Source organism: Panthera onca, chromosome B3, assembly GCF_046562875.1.
Source record: "Panthera onca isolate mPanOnc1 chromosome B3, mPanOnc1 haplotype 2, whole genome shotgun sequence".
NCBI classification, from domain to species: domain Eukaryota; kingdom Metazoa; phylum Chordata; class Mammalia; order Carnivora; family Felidae; genus Panthera; species Panthera onca.
The window spans coordinates 101453467-101471111 of record NC_138344.1 but is presented as its reverse complement, the minus strand read 5'-3'; the positions used below and the strand labels follow the sequence as shown (position 1 = coordinate 101471111).

Here is a 17645-nt window from a genome sequence, read left to right as displayed (position 1 = left end):
CTCCCTCCCAGGTGCTGCAGCGCTCCTGACCCTCACCTCGGAACCCAAGGCCCAGGGTCCCATGGCAGACCCCCTACCCCCGATGATGCCTGGGCATCCTGACAGCAGGTGGGGATTCAGTGGACTTCCAGAATGTTCCTTCTAAGCAGACTGAGGGGGTAAATGAAACCAGTCCAAACCTCAAGTGCTAAAAGCAGCAGGCAGCCTGCTTTGCTGACACTGTCACAAAACCCCTGGTCTAGAACAAGGCAGCCATTATTTCTTCACTGATCCCGAGAGAGCTTCTACTGCCTGTATTGTTTTCTAACTTTGGAAGCACCAAATAAGGACGACTTTTGGTTCAAGGTAGGAGCCACGACTGTTTATATGACCTCACTCTTTCTTACATAATATATTAAACAGGCCCCTTAGGCCTAAGTTTAAAAGCCAAATTCTGCCTCTGGACAAGCATGTGCAGTTCCCATTGAAGTTGGTGTGGCTTGGCTATCAGACAGCTGGGGGCGAACTCCACTCTTCAGCAGGGATATGACGGGTAACTAATAATTTCCAAGACTGCAATATAATGCTCTAATAAAGAGACACTGGAGGAGGATGAAAACAAAAATGCCTTTAAAGCCTAAATCAACAGATACCTCCCATCATTTATGAATGTGCTCATCTATCTCCCTAGCTCACAAGGAACCCTTGAGAGAGGGCCCAGGCACCTCTCTGGAGATCATTCAAGATCTCTTTGGGTGAGCCTCTACTGCAGGAGAAATGCGGCCTGGACCAGAAGGTCATGCTTCCAAGTGTTGACACGGTGGTAACTCGTTCCCAGTTACTTGTGTGGGGAGATGCATGGTGGGTTCCAGAGCAACAGATCACGTTAGAGTTGCACTGTATCATTTCCCCGTTCCCATGCTACACACAGACGTTTTATGGTAATTGATCTTGACTTGGTACATACATAGATTTACCGTATACTACTTTGTTCCACAATGAATTTTAAATGACTTCCATGTGGGAACTGCCCTACGTCCCCATAACACTTAAAAGCAATAAATTAAGTTAAAGACTTAAAAACAAGATTATTCTCTCATAATAACTTGGATGATTATTTTTAAAATTGAAGATAGCCTTGTCATAGCTAAAGTCGAAAGTAAATCAAACCTAAGGCATTCTGACCTTCCAATTTTTCATTTAAAGACACATCCCAAGATAAGAGGGCATCCTCTCAGTGGCTCTGTGAACCCCGTGCAGCCCTTTCTGAGATCCTACAGAAACCTGCCATCGGTGCACAGAGGGGGAGGCAGAAGGCAACACCCTCCGCATCCTGACAAAGTGTGACATGTGTCGATCACTGAAAACAAAGTCTCCTGAGGTCAGCTTTACTCATCCCCACCTCCCCACCACCCCAGCACAGACAGCAACATGACTGCATGCAACCCAAGGCTCAAAAGAAACAAAACAGCACACAAAAACAAAAACAAAACAGCTGACGATCCCCTAAAGAAAAAAATCTGTAATGTAAAAAGGAAGCAGTGGATGGGGTAACGGTATGACATTTCCTGTCCCCTCCCCCCATGCCAGGACACCTCCCCTCCCTCTGCTCCACGGTTTCGCTTCCTGCTGGGGCTCGGCTGCACATCTTCCCTGACGTATCAATTCAGGCCGATGTGTTGAGCCCTGTTAATCCAACTTTCGACTTCATGCCCACTGGCATCTGGTTCACTGCCAGGTTCGCTGCAACTGAAATGTAGAGACGTACCCTGAGACAGGTTCAGATTCTGGCTTCACACACACTGACCATGGAACTCTAGAGGACGGATTACATTTCACGTTTTCAGTAAAGTCCAAGGTTCCTAGCCTGCCACTCAAGAGCATCCATAATCTCATCTCAAGCTGCTGCTCCCCCTTTCTCACCTTCTCCAACCCTATACCTCAGGGCAGACTCTGCCTTGTCTCATGTTTCTCCTCCATCTAGAAAGGCCATTTTGCCCACTTTCGTTTGAAGGGTAAATCCATACCTATTCTAAGCACCTTACACATCTCACTGAATCCTTACAACAACCCTGAGAGGTAGATACTATTATACTCATTTTAAAGATGAGGAAGCAGAGAGACAGAGATGTGACCAAGCTTGCTCAAGTAGCCCAAACGAGGAAGTAGCAAGGCCAAGGTTTGAACCCAATGGTCCAACCCCCAAATTTATGTTCTTCGTGATGCTAGGCTGCCTTGTTCATAAAACCTCTCTCCTCCCAAACTCCACAGCCCTTTAGTAGTGTCTCTCTTATGGTCCTACCTCTTTTCTGGGAGATGATGAACTTTTCAAGGACAAAATCCACGTGTGATTAAACTCTGGCCCCTATGGCTCACCTCTGAGCCCTGCACATGTGCAGTGGGTACCTGTCAATATTCGTGGGCAGAAGGAAGTAAACAAGGAAGGAAAAAGGTACCCACTCAGCAAGGGATCCCTGCTGGAGTGAGGAAAAACGTCATTCTTTATTCTTACCCCTATGTGGTTGCAGTTTTTATATTTACTTTTAGGGTTTTTGGAGCAATTTTAGCTGCTGTGGTAAGGAAAGCAGGTAGCCTGGAAGGATAAAGCTGTGTCCTGTGTGCATGAGAAGCAACAGAACTCAAGTTCCCCTTGGTTCTTGCCGTATACAAGAGCTACTTGCAGAGGCAGTGGCAATGACGGTGAGGACAACAGCAGAAATAATAACAAAAACTACTATCAATGATTGCAGGGATGCCTGGGTGGCTCAGTCTGTTAAGTGTCCAACTTTGGCTCAGGTCATGATCTCATGGCTCCTGAGCTCAAGCCCCGCCTTGGGCTCTGAGCTGACAGCTCAGAGCCTGGAGCCTGCTTCAGATTCTGTGTCTCCCTCTCTCTCTGCCCCTCCCCACCTCCTTCATGTTCTGTCTGTCTGTCTCAAAAATGAATAAACATTACAAGAAAAGAAATGGTTGCATGCCAGTGCCAGGCACTTTACATCCAGCGTTTGCAATCCTTTCAATAATCCTGCAGGCCAGGCCTTCTCACCCTCATATCACTGATGGGAACCAAGATTCAGAAAAGCTAACTCATCTGGTCAAGGTCACAAGCTGGTGAAACACAACACAGAAGCGTGAACCCAGATCTGCTGCATTCAGGGTCGGTCTGGGCTCTGTCCACTGTAACAGCAATGCCTTCGGTCTCCCAGGAGCTAAGAAAAGCAAGTCACCTGGTCCATTCATTCTTTGCTTCCTGGACTCTCTCTTTGGTTTAGGCTTTCAGGTGAAAAACTACCTCGCACACACAGTCCTTCCAAGAAACCAGATGAACTGTAACCCACGTTCACGCTGCTCAGAGTTCTTAATTACTAGGAACATACAGGCCTGCAGTCATTAAAACATACCATGAGATATACAAGAGGGTGGTGCAGATGTGGGAGGGGGGCAAGGGAAGGGGCCAGACAGATTTGCTTGGAGTCAAAGAGGCAGAGAGTGAACTCAATGTTCTGCTTAGAAGAAAGATAAATCATTTTTCATTAACCTATAAAGTTGTCTTAGTTGGGCCACAACAAACACCTGATGCGTTCACAACATTGCCACAAAAGCATTTTAGTGGTCTCGGGTGTAAACAATGGTTTTGCACAGGAAGAGCAATGCCTTTCACCCTGGAGGGGTGGGGAGGAGGGAGGAGGAGGAAGAAGGGAATCCCTCAAAATGAAGCACACACTTAAACATGATTCAGCTGTGATTCATCAAAGCTGGAGTAGGTATTGCGTTCACTCTAGGATTCTGGGTGCAAAGTGTTCTCTCCATGCTGACAAAGTCATCCTTCCATGCTCCTGAATGATAGGTCACTTCCACTGATGTGCTCTAAAGTTCACAATACATTTAAGATAGATTTTTCTGTGTGTAAGGGAGAGGGGCACTATCGTGAGCAGAAATGCTAATAGCTACTGGGAGCCTGGTTAAAAACCAACCACATTAAGAGTCATGCTTCTAAGGATAAAAGCCCCCATTCAATATTCTTTATCAGCTTGATTCAGCCACACTTGACACATTTGCTACTCATTCCTAGTCATGGTGATTTCAAGTCTGTGACTGTTCCCTTGAAGGGAGCGTTCCATGGAAAGCACGTGTGCTGAAGGGAGCATCTGGGGAGAAAGTGGCAACCTCCCCCCTTGATAAGGGACTCTGGGTCGGGATCATGTGAGCTATTTAACAGTCCCTTGGCTAAGCCTCCTCTAGCAACTAGAATATGAGGCAGGCAGTCTGGGTGCACTGTGTTCAGGGAGTTTCACAGCAATCAATTTCTAACAAATCCAGGCAGTAGCAACAAACTCTGTAGCCCAGCCACTGCTCTGACTTATCAGTGGTGCTTCTTCTCAGTGGAAAGAAGACAAATATGGCAGGCTAATCTAAATGTCCTCTGTTCTGTTGTCTTGAGCACTGATTTGAGGCTCATCCTTCTGTCTTTCCCTGTCTGTCTGTCCTTCATGATCCTGTAGCAGAACAGGGCAGAAGAAGAGCTCACGCTCAGGAGCCAGACTCCTTGGGTTCAGGTCCTCACCCTGTCACTTACCAGCTGTGGCCTTGGGCAAGTTACTTAGCCTCTCTTGCCTCAGTCTCCTCACCTGTAAAATGTGGTGGAGAATAACGACCTATTTCACAGGGATTTCAAGGGAGTAGACTGGAAAGGGGATTAAGTTAAAACAAAAGTGCCATGTAAGGGTTAGTGTCTTTTTTCCTTTCCTATCTTCCTTCCTTTGCTTTCTTTCAATAACTACTTATTGAATATCCCCTAGACACAAGATTCTACCCTGGATGCCACATAAACTTTGAATATAGACAGGGTGGCGTCCTTGTCCTCCAAGGAAGGACAGAAGGTAAAAAGCTATGGTAGAAAAAGACCACCAGTCTGGGATTTCGGGAAACGGGGCTAAGGCCCCAGCACTGCCACTAACTTCTTTGTGGCGCCCTCACCTGTAAGGACAAGATCCTTCTAGAGATCTTGACAACAGAAAGCAATAATACCCAGCCAGGCCCCACACGCCTTGCCACCTGAGTGATGATACAGTAAGAACCACAACGCAGAGGGGAGAGAAATGATCTCCGGTCGGGCCAGTCATGGAAGGCATCATGGGCTCTGAATGTATGCTTAGCCCTTAAGGAAGGTTGGACGTTGGGAGATGGAGATGAGGGGACGAGGGATAATGTGCAGACATTCAAGTGTATCTGGGAACTAGCAAACAGCACATTTTGGTGGCAGCTGAGAACTGGTTTGGGGAAAACAGACGAGCTCAGCTTTTGGAGGGCTGGTGTGCAACACAATGGGCAGGTTAGGAGGAGGAGAAAATGTCAGAATGGCAATATGAGGAGACACGTGTGGTGGTGGCCTGCAGGATGGACCAGGTGGAGAGCAAACAGTTGGAAGACAAATGCACAAGGCAGGCATGAAGACTCAGAGGTGGGGGAGGGGTCCCTGGGCTCCGGAGGCAGGCCCCCCACGGGACAGCTGCCCAGGCTGGGGTATGCTCGTCACCTCTTACTCACAGTTCTCTCATGTTCACAAGACGATGACACAGCAAAGTGTAAGCACAGTGCCTGCCCATGGTAAGAACTTAGTAAACATTCTCGAGAAAGCAAAGTAATGGCGTGTGAGAACAGTTGTGAATGAAGCATTACTGTTCACCTGGAAGTCAGTTATTAGTGAAACACACAGCAGGTGACAGCAAAGAGAGGGGCCTCTGGAGACTTTGCCCAGGTGAGCAGGAAGAATACAACAGAGAGAGAGCTGGTAATCCAGTAGAATGTCAGGATGTGGGGGAAGGGTGTGTGCCTCTCCTTGACACTAGTCAGAATGATGTGGGGTAACTGGAAACTGTAACTGCTGTGTAGAGTAGGGAGAAAATAAAGCCATTGCCTTCCCTGGACCTGGATCCCTGGCTTATAGTCCCCGAGGAAGACAGGAGAGTTACACCTCCTCTCAGACTCAGCCCAAAGCCACCAATGGTGCCAATCGTAGATACCACTGCATCCCATTAAAAGACAGCGTTATTGTTTTCACTGTCAAGGTGAGGAAATTGGGCTGAGGTCACTTGGTGAGTTGGTAACAGCTGAACCCAGAGCCTAGGACTTTGTCATGGACTTGAAAGCCTGTTCCCTTCCCAGCTGTCTCTCAGGGCTGTTTTTGCCCCAATCAGCCTTCACAAACAGATCTAAAACCGCAGTGCAAAATACAAGAGCGTGAAATTGGAAATAAAATAGGTGCTTCTACATCTATTTAAATCCCATTTATTTTTAATAACTACTGAGGTTAGGCTTAGCATGAAAGGTGAGTAGTTGGTTTAAATCTTGATTTATGTCTTGGTTGACTAGTAAAATATTGTCATTCTGTTCAAGTGAAAAAAAGGCCCATCGAAAACGTCACACTTACTTAGCTTTTCTTAAAACTAAGTGCACATCTCCTGGGCATTTTCTTCTATGGTCTTAAGCATCTGCGATTTGTCAGATTTTGTTTGCTGGTATGTTCCCTTCCTCCAACATGTGGGGGCACATATGTATCTCTAGGTCTATGATAACCAAAGGGCACCCTATCACCTGATCACCCTATCAGTCACACATGAAAAAATTCTCATCTTAAATGGGGATCATTTGTCCTCTTAGTTAAGTCTCTCTGACCATGTTTGTAAATGGAAGGCATCTGGCTCAGAATGGGGGTGAATACAATGCAATAAAAAATAACAGTAATACAAATTGGTTAGCAGGAGAGTCTTCAGTATGAGCAAAAACAACTATGGCAATAAACCTACCCTAACGTGGAAGTGAATGAGAATATCAGGCCGTCGATCAAGAAGTTCACATAGGCATTGTTCTAATTAAATCCACAAAGCATTGCTGATTCTAGTACTTTCCATGGGCCCCTCTTTCCATTGATCTTGGGGGTCCCCTCTTTACCTCCATAGACTAGAACAATGCTTCTGGGGTTTTCCCCACAATCATCTGCTTCTTCTCATACCTCATTCCACAGCTTGGGTGATCATTGTCAGTCTTGCTTGGTCATGAGGGATGAGTCCCTCGTCAGACTTAATCTAAGAACCAAAAAACTCTGGGGCGTCTGGGTGGCTCAGTCAGTTGGGCGTCCGACTCCTGGTTTCAGCTTGGGTCACGATCTCATGGTTCGTGGGTTTGAGCCCTGCGATGGGCTCTGCACTGGCGATACAGATTGGAATTCTCTTTCTCTCCCTCTCTCTGCCCCTCCCCTGCTTGCATGCTCTCTCTCTCTCTCTTAAAATAAACAAACTAAAAATAATTTTTAAAAAAAGTCTCTCTTTTACCTGAACAACAGTGGAAAAAATCTGTCTCTTAAACTCACTCCCTGAGCTTGAGAGTCCATACCCTGCCCAGTTGTGTCTCGTTACCAGGAAAGAAACCCACTAGCTCAAAGTCAGAACAACAAGATTTCTTATTGAGACCAGAAAGGGGGTTGAGACATCCCCTTTCTTCCAAAAGCCTGAAATATCAGGCGAGTTCTTCTTTCAATCTGTTCAGATTTTAGTCAGCACATTTTGGTAATTCTAGACCCAGAAAATCCTCGGAAATCAGAGTTCATTACGTAGGGTCAGAGAGATCGAGATGGATGATGGTCAACCAGGAATTAATGAGGATTGCGGACATCCAACCAATTTCACCTGGAGATCTCTGTGGCCATCCATCTTTTCCACCATCTGCTCCAAATTTGGACCTATGCCCTGAGAGGCAAAAGACAAATACATCCATCTTAAAAGTCCACCCAGGTGAAATGCCATTAAATTGCATTATTGCCCAGAACTGCAGAGAGAAACATTTCCTTTCTAGTTAATCTGGCAGCCATCAGTTGTTCCCCACTAACTTGAGAGAAGCATCTGGTTTATGTGCTAGAATAAAATACCCTCACAATCAAAATTAACCCCCTAAGAGCTATTACTGAAATGAAGGACGGTCTCTTATGTGTTGGAGGTAGGTAGATTCATGCTTTCCCACGAAGTTCATGTTCTGGCACACTTATCTTTGGGATCTGCATTCCCTGGGTGAATAGGAACCAAATAATCATACCTGTTTTATGATTTTAAGCATTCCACGTTAGCATAAAATTAAAGCACATTCATACAGCTGTTGTTGCTAAAGACAACAACCACCTCATGGTAAAATATTATTCTTCCTGAGGGCTCTCAGATACCTCTGTTAGCATGTCCAGTATCTACAGGCATTCTTACGTTTTTCCTGCAGTTGTTTGTACTCTGATATAGGGTCTAGACAGAGCACAGAGACAGTGGAAGGTCTTTCCAAAACGTTTTAGACCAAAGAGGGTAGAAAATAACCTTAAATCACATTGGATTTTAGGACATCTCAGATAAGATTTCTTGCATTATATCCTGATCTCACTTCATGAGAAATAGGTATATTCCTCAACTATCTAATTAATTCACCTATTAATAAACCTCATGATCTCATTATTTAAAGGAATTCTCTCTCTCCGTGTGTGTGTGTGTGTGTGTGTGTGTGTGTGTGTGTGTGTGTGCTGGGTTCACATAAATAAATACTTCAAATCTTTTTAAGCCAAAGACGATCTTTCTTGAAAACAAGTACTTTGAAAAATACTGTTGTTCAACTCCAAATGGTTTCTCCATTAGAAGAATGTAGACTTCTTCTTCGTTAGGGAGACTACATTGGTTAGGGAGAGAGCAGAGGGATGTAGAGAGAAAAAGAGAGGAGGTGAGAGAAAGAGGGTGGGAGAAAGTTAGTGAATGCAGTCAGAGAGCTTGTGTAAACAGTATTGCCTACAGTGTCCCCCTGTTACAAGGGCCCTTGATGAACATGCTAAGGGAGATGTCCCTTAGCTGCTTTCACCCAAGCCTGGCTCAGTTCTCTTGTAATCTGCATAAGAGAAGCATCTTGACATGCTTAGTGGATGGGTGTATTTTACACAGCAAACCACAGCCACAAGAGAAATTCTCCAATTCAACATGACTGGGTTGATAGTCTAAAAAACTGGTTAAAGCATGGAATCATAAAAATGATACTCTCATTATATGTATGTATATATTCATTGATATTTATTATATATTCACAGATATTTATGTGTCATCCTTGCACAGTAGACATGCTGATCTTCTCTGCATCATTCCAATTTTAGTACATGTGCTGCCAAAGTGAGCACTATGTTCACAGATATATAAATGAGTGTGCACTCATTCACGGATTCGGTACAGGAGCAATGCCTTGTCTTTGAAGATGGGTCCACTGTCTGGAATTTCCCAATTTCCTGTATAAACCAGAAATCTGTTATGATTTTCAGGTTCCAGTTTCTTTAAAGAAGATACAAAATCCAAAGACAGCTGAAAAGCAATCTGACTGCAGAGTCCGCCTAGATTTTTATGACTTTCCCCACAATCTTTTAGTGTTATCTTGTTTATACTTAAGTTGCCCATAATTTCTGTTCATCACTGACAAGTCTTTCCAAGACAACGGTGTAGCTTCATAGGAACACCTCTCCTTTTCACACTCATATATCATGTGTTTACATAATATTTAGTTACATGTCTTAAATGGAAAAAGTACAACTGGTGTAAACAGGTTTGGGAACAAACAGCTTGCAGTTGGCTTCTGACTGCACTGATCGGGGAAGTGGGAGGGTCCATGGATAGCAGCTGCCTCACAGGGCACCCAGGCATCTGCTACGCTTGCCGGGGGAGGAGGGAACATGCTTGACTGGAGATGGACCCAGGGAGCTTCTCTGAATCTCAGTTGAGGCTCAACCAAAGAAACAGCTAATGATCTATTCTCATGCGGGAGGGGAAGAAACCAATCAGGTTGGCCCTAGGGAGGAACTGTAGGTTAGTCTCTAACCTGATGCCTTTCTAAGGCGCTCAAGGGTAATTTTGTCTGCTCAATTTTTATCTTATAGACTATTGGATAAACTCCCTCATAAGATGCAGTAACACTGCTGTAAACAGAACAGAAAAGAAAAAGTAGTGGTGCTTTTGACCAAACAGAGAAAAACTGAAAGGCGGAATATATATTATAGAAGTATATATAAGTATGTATTATATAAGCACCTATACTTTAAAACATATATATGTAAATATAGTTTATATTTTTATTATATTCATACATAACATATACAAATATTTTTATTATTTTATATTTATATGTAAAGTATATGTATTTAAATATATATTTATATATAAAGTATAAATATATGTAAAATATATATTATATATAAAGTACAGATTTTATATATTTTTATATATTTTAAAGTATATATATACTTCTATATTATATATACTATATATTCTGCCTTTCAGTTATATACATATGTGTGTGTATATGTCTATAAGGGTATATATACATATCTATGGTGTGAGTGTGCGTACTTATCTGATGGTGCTTCATGAGATATGGAGGTTCACACTGTATCTGAAGATAATTTGATGAAAATCTTTAATCCCTAAAATTCCAGCTAGACTGAAAAATTGGCTTAGTTGCCTTGATTCATTACTTCGGACCCCAGTCTATCATTTTACTCATCATCACTGCTATATAGGGTTTGGATAAACAGGTTTTGGATGAAAAGTATCTGAAGCTGAATCCAGCCCCCGGGACAAGGAGTGAGAGCCCACAGTCATCCTTACTGGCCAATTCCACTCTGTGGCCACTTTGCAACACTAGCAGCTGTGAGGGGTGGCATATTTAAAGGGCCTTTATTTAGCTCTTGCATTTTATTTATTTATGATTTATTATTTACATCCTGCTTCCTTCCACGAAGGATTTGGGACAGCTTAGCGCTTCAGTTTAGCCCATTCCTAATCAGTTCAGTCACTTCTCCTTTATCCTGCTATGTCCAACTTCAATAGAGTTGTTTCCCCAGGGTGGCCAATTAACTCGGACCCCTGTGGTCTGGGCCTTCCACTGAGCAACAAAGGCGGTGCTTTTGCAGAGTCTGTGACCTTTGGATTCCTGCCCCAGCAGCACAGGAAATTCTGGCAGCCCTTCCCAGGGCATCCCTTTTGGTGTCAAGACCTCCTGGGGGTGGCATGGGGTGTGGAGACCCACGAGTCCATCAGCAGCTCCACAGCCTGTGCAGAGGGAGCTGAAGAGTAGCCTCAAGGACTCTCCCTGGGGACTTTGTGGGACGCCAATAAGTGTCCCAGCCAGTAGGGGTCTCCATCAATATGTTCAATAACCACACACCCTTTTGGTGAGAACACGAGAAAGAGCAAGCCTCAATCTCAGCTACTACGGATCTCCACCCATCCACCTCCACCTCCAACCCTGTCAAGTCTCTGACTAAATGGAGCAAAGGATCCACAGGCGTCCTTCAATCTGCCATGATTTTGCTGGGCTGAATAGATCACCTAACTTAACTATGCTTGCTTTCTCCATCTACATCTTAGTGATGAAAACACTGGTCACAGGCATACTTAAAGAACCCCAGGGTGATGGGGCGCCTGGGTGGCTCAGTCGGTTAAGCGTCCGACTTCAGCTCAGGTCACGATCTTGCGGTCCGCGAGTTCGAGCCCCGCGTCGGGCTCTGGGCTGATGGCTCAGAGCCTGGAGCTTGCTTCCGATTCTGTGTCTCCCTCTCTCTCTGCCCCTCCCCCGTTCATGCTGTGTCTCTCTCTGTCTCAAAAATAAATAAACTTTAAAAAAAAAAAATTAAAAAAAAAAAAAAAAAGAACCCCAGGGTGAGAACTGCCACGTGTGGCTGCAGAAAAGCCCCTGAATGTCCTTGTGCCTGAGAGTCGCTCCTATTTGACCATCTTTTCAGGGCCCCAGTCCCTTGCTCTTGCTTTTCTTTGTAAGAATGGCAGCCGCTGATCTCAATGCCTATTACTTTCCCCCGACAGTGAATAAAGCACTGCATTCAATCATCTATTCTTGTTAGCTAGCCTGCACTCCTGGTAATTCTGCTCCCTGAGAGGATAAATAGCATTAGGCACCTAGTACACAGTTGTCCATGTAAGGGATTGTCCTCAGACAAAACAGAGATGCCTCAGACCATCTGAACATATTTTTCCATTAGTGAGGACAGAGTTGCATGCATCACACATAGTCTCCCGCCAACCTTTTCCCAACCAATAGCAGACATGTGGAAACAGCTGGCAGAGGCTCTGGGTGCGACCCTTGGCCATGGAATAGTATGAAGCTAACTTGCATGCACAGAGAATGAATCCACGACAGATTCACTAACCACAGGACTGAGGTTAATGAAGAGATAGATGATCCAAATGCTGGCCTTGATTGGAATGGAAGCAATCTTCACAGAATAGAAAACACTGGGCTAGATTCCCCAATGGTCTACCTCAGTGGTCTGCTCTTATGTGCTAATCGGTGCTGTGTCCTAACCACCTGACTAACCAGCTACAGACTTGGGAGTATGATAGACACCAAGGGCGGGGCTTTGAACTTTGCAGTAATAAAATGACAACAAAGAAATCTATAGACTGTACATTGTGTATCTGAAGTAGAGGTATGTAAAATTTTTATTCTATATTGTTTTAATCTCATAAGGCAAGTAAATGTAGATCCTTGTCCTTGGTATAAAAATGCATATAGACTGAAAGATAAGATTTGAATCACACGTCTCTATCTATAAAGCACTTCCAAATGCTACCCTTGTGTGGTATCATTATTACAACCTTGCTTGATAGATGAGGAAACTGAGGCTCAGAAAAAAGTGAGGGGCTCTTGGGTGGCTCAATCAGTTAAGCATCTGACTTGGGCTCAGGTCATGATCTCATGGTTCATGAGTTCAAACCCCACGTCAGGTGTCATGCTGACAGTGTGGAGCCTGCTTGGGATTCTCTCTCCCCATCTCTCTCTCTCCTTCTCTCTCTGCCCCTCCCCCACTCAGGCTTTCACTCTCAGAATAAATAAATAAACTTAAAAAAATTTATATAGGGGCGCCTGGGTGGCTCAGTCGGTTAAGCGTCCGACTTCGGCTCAGGTCACGATCTCACAGTCTGTGAGTTCGAGCCCCGCGTCAGGCTCTGGGCTGATGGCTCAGAGCCTGGAGCCTGCTTCCGATTCTGTGTCTCCCTCTCTCTCTGCCCCTCCCCCATTCATGCTCTGTCTCTTTCTGTCTCAAAAATAAATAAAAACGTTAAAAAAATTAAAAAAAAATTTATATATAAAAAAAGAAAAAAAGTGATTAGCCTGAAGTCTAGAATCCTGGTGTTTGACTCAAAGTTGGCTGTACCTCCTGTTTTTTTCATGTTCCTACCACTCATGAGACATGAGTTTGCTGATCAAGTCCAAGAGGGAAAAGACCCCTTCAGAGGACTAAAAAGAGATATAAATATTGTGTCATTAGTTGGCTTACCTGGGCTTTCAGTGTCTGCCCACACAAATGCATATTTTAATAGGCAAACAACTCTGTGGCGAAAAGGATTGGACACGTATGCTTGGATTTCAAGTTTGATATAAGCCGTTCAAAGTCACAGGTGAAAAACTGTGCAAGGATCTCACTTTATAAAATGGCTTACTTTATAAATGTGGGTCAAGAGGGGTGCTACTAAAAGACATCATGAAGGGTGCCTGAGTGGCTCAGATGGTTAAGCATCCGACTTCAATTCAGGTCATCATATCACAGTTCATGAGTTCGAGTCCTGTATCGGGCTCTGCACTGACAGCTTGGAGCCTGGAGCCTGCTTTGGATTCTGTCTCTCTCTCTCTTTCTCTCTCTCTCTGCCCCTCCCCCACTGTGCTTTCTCTCTCAAAAATAAATAACCATTAAAAGAATAGAAAAAAAGACATCACGAGATTCTACATTTTTTTAAAACTCTTAAGTTGATGTTATATCCAGTCATTCCATCCAGAGCACACTGAAAGTCTAAGTTAGCCGAACTGGAGAGTGAGTCGTGATGACTGGCACATCCACCACCAGCGGATCAAGGTGTCTCCTCGCTTTGCTGAGCTGCAGTCCTCCTGGACAGTGCTGCTCCAGTCCTGGAGACTTACAGCCCCCTGGGCTCCTGCTCCCACAAACTCCCGAGGAACACTCCTCAGCAGTAGAAGGAACTTTCTCTTGTTCTTTGCAAACAGAAGACACCTGTGGCAAAACTTGTGCAGGGGTGAATGTCCCTAGAGAGATGTGGATGACAGTGTGACAACGGCCTGGCCTTATGTCCCCAGCCTATCACTTTCCAGAACAAGTTGACCAGTTTCTCAGAGGACTCTTGGTTCCCTCCATTAATTATGGAGAAAATAAAAATAATATCTACATCCCATGTTCCTATGAGGACAAAAGGAAGTAAGGTAATTCGAGAACAACACAGCACCGTCCAAAGAAGAGCTTAGATAGCGGTGAAGCCTGGAAAATGAGATTAGCTAAGACCCTGGGACCGGGGAAGGCAGACTGACAAGGGACTTCTAGAGCAGGCCTGGCTCACTTCCCCACTTCCTCTTCCCAGGCCCAGGCACACCCCCCAGTGATGACACTAGGCCACCTCAACTCTGTCCCAGGGTGTTGTTATACAGGGAGCTGAGGCCGTCTCAAGCATAGTCCCAGGTGGAGATGCAGCACAGGTAAGTTTCCAAAGGAACTTTCCAGAGTCCAGAGGCAGCCGGTACTCTGACAGTTGGGTTCTGTGTGTGTGTGTGTGTGTGTGTGTGTGTGTGTGTGTGTGTGTTCGTTTTCAGGTGCTCTATCCATCTTTCTTACCCTAAAGCACCAAGTAGAGCATCCCCTGGAAATGTTTGCTGAAGAATGAGAACAGGCATAAGGATTCATCAGTTGATTATTCACAGTCCAGATAAAGGAAGGCTCATAAAACAACCAGACATCACCACCAAAAAAATCCCCCGATACACCCAAACTTCTGTGTGATTAAGAATGATAAGAATGGATCCTGATAAGAATGGGTACCACCAGGGAAGTTGGCAGGTCTCTCATGAATTGTGAGACTGAGTTCCTAACTATGACACATCTCAAAAGCATCACAGGCCTGTGGAGATACTGATCCCCTCAACCCTCGAGCAGCCGAGCACAGCCCAGGTACCTGGGTGACTCCAGTGTGCTGAACAAATGTTAGCATTCTCCATGTTCTTGGTCACGTAAGGGACCCCAAAACAGACACAGAAATGCGGACCTGCAATCCTGAACATCTCCTGTTTATAACCCAGAGAGGCAAAGATAAATTGGATGCTTGGATCCTCAGGTTCATTTATCTCCTTGTCTGATTCGTCACTTGTGACATCAGGTCCTCACAAGCACCCCGTGAGTGAGGCATCCACTATTTACAGGTGCATGAACCAGGCCTCAAAGAAGCCAGGTGGCTTGCCCAGTGTCATCCTTTTCTAAGCACCAGCCTGGCCCCTATTCTGCTCATCCTCTACCTCCTCCACAGCACATAAAATGTACCCAGCCAGGGCATACTCCTAATTCCTCAGTCTGACTTCTCTTCTAATGAATGTAATCTTCGAAGATGTGAGAGTGGAAACAAAAGTGAAAAGTAAGGACATTGCAATGGGAAGAGGGTAGAGTCACAAATGGCACAGAGAGGTCAGGCTGTAGGCAATGGCTGGATGGAAGAGACTCTTGTTGGTGGGTAGGTTGACTGCAGTAGGGCCAGATGGCTACCTACCCAGAGCAGAATGTCAAACAAGCTTTCAGGGCTGTCAGGATGAAGGCTACCTGGAGACGGGACTTGGCAGTCATTTGCCCAAAGAAGGAGGCTGAATCTCGGGCTGGCTGAGGCCTTGCCGGAGAATCTGGATCACAAGGGGCTTACTGAGCCTCCATGAGGAGGTCTGGGAGTTCTGTGGCCCTAGGTAAACATTTATGATTAATTGGAGAGCTAAATAATTATACCTTCCCTTCAAGCTCCTCTCACATCGAATCATGTGATTCAATTAAAGAATATTCTTGACCTCAAGGTCCTGGAACCTGGACCTCAAGGTCCTGGAACTTTAGGTTCCTAACATTGAACTGACCTGTTAAAGGAATCTTCACTCTGTAGGTCCTCAGCTCCTGGGATGAGTAGGATCTCCCCACCATGCAATCTTTAGACTATCCAGATGTACAGAATTGCAAAGTAGAACCCAAAGAGGACATTCTCACTTCCAAGAGATAGGTGGAAAGGAGGTTGGCTCTGCACTGGCTCATTTCAACAGTCCTCACAGGAAGCTTCCTGAAACTGTCACTTACTCTGCAAGGCTGACTGTCCTACTGGTGCAGCTGGCCCGTAGGAAGGAACTGGTGGTCATCTGATGTGACTGTACCACTGCAGAGGACAGACAGGTGTCTACGCCTTAGCAGAGAACCCAGCACAACTTTGACAGTAAGGCTGCAATGCTCTCAGCAAAAAAAACCTTGACTACAAAGCTAGAAATAGCGCTTCCAGCCGACCTCTGCTCTTCCCCTCCATAAACCTAGCATCTCTCCGACCTTGACTGGCAGCAAACAAGCAAGACAAACAGCCCACACATAGTTCTAGCTGCCTTGGAAAGCAAGAAAGGAATCGGGAGAAAACCTGCACTTTAAGGGATGGGAATGTAACAGAGCAGTGGAGAAACTTCTTTCTACAAGAGCGGCATGGTAGTGTTACTTATGGAGGCAAAATTTTAGCTAATTATCAGTTTCAGTTTCTTATTACACCACAGATAGATGGTGGGTGGACCAGTCTGTTTCAGTGGCCAATGTATCTGGAATGTTTTACAGTAAAATATTTTAATGGCCATTATTAACTATAATGTATCACTGTGAGTTTAGTGAAGAAACTGAAAAATGATCATACTACAGGTATGATTAGACACGTGTATAGATTAAACAGAATGCACACATTCCTATAAAAGGCATCCTGAGTACCAGTCAATGTGGCATTGACTTCCACTGGAAAATAGATGTTAAGTTTCTCCAGGGAATGGAGAAATGGTAAAAAAAAAAAAATCAGGTTATCTGTCACCTTGCCCTGTGGGCTTGGCAAAACAGGAAAAAGCACATAAAAAGGTAGTCATAGAATCAGCTTTACTAATAATTCTTGCTACTTATTTTAGAAGATATCTGTGCAAGTATTTCAGCACCTCGCTGTATCTCAGCAGAGAGGTTCATGCTGAGTTAGGGAGGTCCTCTCCTTTGCCAAATAAGGCAAGTCCAAACTCAAGGGGGAAAGGCCAGGAAGGGATGACCTAGGGAAGACACCCTGAGAGGGGTCCACCACACCAAGAACAGAAGCTTCTCCAAACAAGTATCCTGGGGAGAAAAGCTGTTGACAGCTTCAAAGTATCTCTCCATATGTCAACAGAGAATAGCCAACCAAAAATGTCATCAATGAAAAACAATCTAGACACAGTGATGTGACATGGAAATCTACTGAATTGATGAAGGGTAAAAACAGAAACTAAAGAGGCGCCTGGGTAGCTCAGTCAGCTAAACGACTGACTCTTGATTTTGGATCAGGTGATCATCTCGTGATTCATGAGATCAAGCCCTGCATCAGGCTCTGTGCTGACAGTGTGGTGCCTGCTTGGGATTCTCTCTCTTCCTCTCTCTCTCTGGCCCTCCCTCCCTCGTTCTCTCTCAAAATAAATAAAACTTTAAAAATAAAAAAAAAATTAATTACTTAAAAAAACACAGAAACTAAAGATTACTGGAGAGCTGAATTCTATAGGAAGGGAAGTTAAGAGTAAGA

General features: G+C 44.7%; 1 protein-coding gene and 1 non-coding gene across 4 annotated transcripts in view; both read right to left on the bottom strand.

Moving 5' to 3' along the window:
• The window catches only part of SAMD4A (sterile alpha motif domain containing 4A), a 210715-nt gene that overhangs the window by 109789 nt on the left and 83281 nt on the right, over nt 1–17645 (bottom strand). The window lies entirely within an intron of this gene.
• Nucleotides 9065–9172, bottom strand: LOC132670510 (U6 spliceosomal RNA). Its single transcript, XR_009606746.1, has one exon. It is a non-coding gene; the product is annotated as a U6 spliceosomal RNA (small nuclear RNA).